At 46.4% G+C, this 2,572-nt stretch overlaps 1 protein-coding gene across 1 annotated transcript in view; it reads left to right on the forward strand.

Moving 5' to 3' along the window:
* Positions 1-468: 468 nt before the first annotated feature.
* Positions 469-2,572, forward strand: part of RAD21 (RAD21 cohesin complex component) — a 25,365-nt gene continuing 23,261 nt past the window's right edge. Inside the window, exon 1 of the mRNA XM_072410714.1 lies at positions 469-625. The gene's annotated coding sequence lies outside the window, so the exon portion shown is untranslated. The remainder of the gene's footprint in view (positions 626-2,572) is intronic.

A 2,572-nucleotide genomic window follows, 5' to 3' on the forward strand; every position in this document is an offset into this window, starting at 1 on the left:
CGTTAGGCCAGAACAAACTCGGGCTAGACCTTATCTGGCCGAAAGTCCTGCGTTTGCTGACCCCTGACTTATGCGATTGAGAAATAAGGGAGCGGGTGCACTTAAAATAACACAAACAAAATTTTTACTTTAAATAAAAGGGTTGTCTACCCTTTTATGTAAAGTGAAAATTCTGAGTTTAGGTACGCTTCAACATTTAGTTCTGGTTTAAGACCTTTAAATTAAATAGTCTCTTTATTAGGGTGAATGAAACCAGCATTGTGGGAAAGAATGCAGCAATAACAACCCTCACACCTTTTTGAATAAGTTTCCACTTTATTCAAAGCTTCCCTCCCTCTATAGAAACTAAACACAAATCCTCCTCCACCAACATGGCGCCTTATCTCCGACACGCCCCGTGACGTCAGACGCAGACATGCCGTTCTATCCCAATCCTTCTGTCTCTTTGGTGACGCCGCCTGTGTGGTATTCATCAGTAAACATCCTGCGGATTTGAACGCGCGTTTTGGGCGGCAGGAAGGGGCGCGGCCGCCATCTTGTTTGTTTGAGTGGAAGTGGCAGCGGCTGAACCGAGTGACGGAGGGAACGTAGCGGCCTCAGCAGACAGCGGGGCCAGCACACGGCGGTGAGTACTGGAGGCTGGGGCGGGCTTTGTGCTCTGGGAATGGCTGGAGGACGGAAAGGCGCGACGAGGCCTAAACTTTTCCCCTGAGGCCGCTCGCTAATATGGCGGGCTGGCGGTGCAGGCCGCAATGTATCCCCCGGCCTGTCGTGAAGTGTTTTCCCGGTGTATACCCGGCTGAGGAGGCCTCTCGATAAAGAGGACGTGTCAACGATGGATTTACAAACATTTAACACTTTTTGTGACATGAAAACGGGATTTAGTGGAGTTTTGATAACTTCCCCGGGCTTTCCTCTGTATGGCTGCACCCTAAGGTGGGATGGACCCGGCAGTGACCTGGGATAATCTCCATGCATTCTAATATATAATTACACACATTGCTATATAATATACCCCATTCATTCGCCTTTCAATGTATTTTATATATTGGCAGATTTTGCTTTACCTAAATTTGCTGGGGGTGACACAGAAGCTAGTATAAAAGTCTCAGAAGGAATTATATATAATAGCCTATGGTGTCTTGTAATGGCAATGTGCTATTTTATGTGGTGACAGGTCCTCTTTGCCATGCTGGGTGGAATGGGCAACCTGTTACTTCCAGCTGGGATTGATTGCTCCGGCCTGTATTGGTTTTCCTTGCTTTATATCTTGGATTCATCGCCAACACTTATTTCCCATCACATCCTGTTGTGATGACTCATAGAGGAAATAAAACAATACACTTCCTCCACTTTCTAAAAGTTTTGCCTAATAAGTAACCAGGGTTCTCCCCAGGCACTTTTAGCTGGGCGCACCACCCGGCACGTTTCAGCACCCCCACCCCCCGGCTGTTTTTGGGTAGTTACCAAAGAGTTTGGTCACAATACAGGGGCTGCCACCCACCTGAAATTTCTTTCCCACCCGTCTTAAAAAAATTTCTGGGTTGAGTAACTCCAATTTTATTTCTTCACTTTGGATAGATTGGCGTAGAATAAAAAACAGTGCTGTACAGAGTCCATGGTCATGTCACTAGCTCACAATCTAGTGTCTCTACCATAGTCATATGTCTTTGTCACAGTCTAAGATCAGTTTTTGGGGGAAGCCAAGTAACCTAACTGCATGTTTCTGCAATGTGGGAGAAAACCAGAGTACCTGGGGGAAACCCATGCAAACACGGGGAGAACCTGCAAACTCCATGCAGATAGTGTCATGATAGTGTCCTGGCCGACATGCGAACCTGGGAACTAATGCTGGAAAGACCAGAGTGCTAACCTTTGAGCCCTTTTCTGTCATTTGCAACCTCTATTTAATGTACAGTGCTGCGTAATATGCTGGCGCTATATAAATACTGTTTAATAGTGATTATTATTAACCTTCCTGGCGGTATTCCCGAGTGTGACTCTGTGGATTTCCCATACCAAAAGCGGTAACCCCCAGCCACACTCGGGGTGGAATTACCAGGAAAATTACCAAGTCCTACCGGATTCCCACGTTCCAGCGGCATCCTTCAGCGATGCCCGGCATCTGTTTCCCCCTGGCGGCTGAACGTTGGAGACGCGAAGCCAGGGGAAGCAGTTGCTGGGCATCTGCTCGCATGTCTTGGGGCTGGAGGGCGGGACCGTTAGGCAGGTAGGTGCGAAATTTAAAATAATGAGGATTTTTAAATGTAATGCTTTCCTTAAAAATTTTTCATACCACCTGGGAGGTTAAACAGTATTTATATAGCGCCAACATATTGCGCAGCGCTGTAACGTGTTGCAAATGACAGAGGAATACAGACAGTGCCACAGGTGGACAAGGAGCAGAGGACTCGATATATTGAGCATCAGTAAAAAGCTGTCAGATGTGGCATTCCTTTACTTGTCAAAATTATTTTTCTATTAGTGAGTTTCCTTTGCTTCTGAAACGTTTAGGATCCGGGATTGTGTGGAAAAGTTGTAATAGAACCCAGGATAGGAGCAAAACCTGACA

Source organism: Pyxicephalus adspersus, chromosome 5, assembly GCF_032062135.1.
Source record: "Pyxicephalus adspersus chromosome 5, UCB_Pads_2.0, whole genome shotgun sequence".
In the NCBI taxonomy this organism is placed as follows: Eukaryota; Metazoa; Chordata; class Amphibia; order Anura; family Pyxicephalidae; genus Pyxicephalus; species Pyxicephalus adspersus.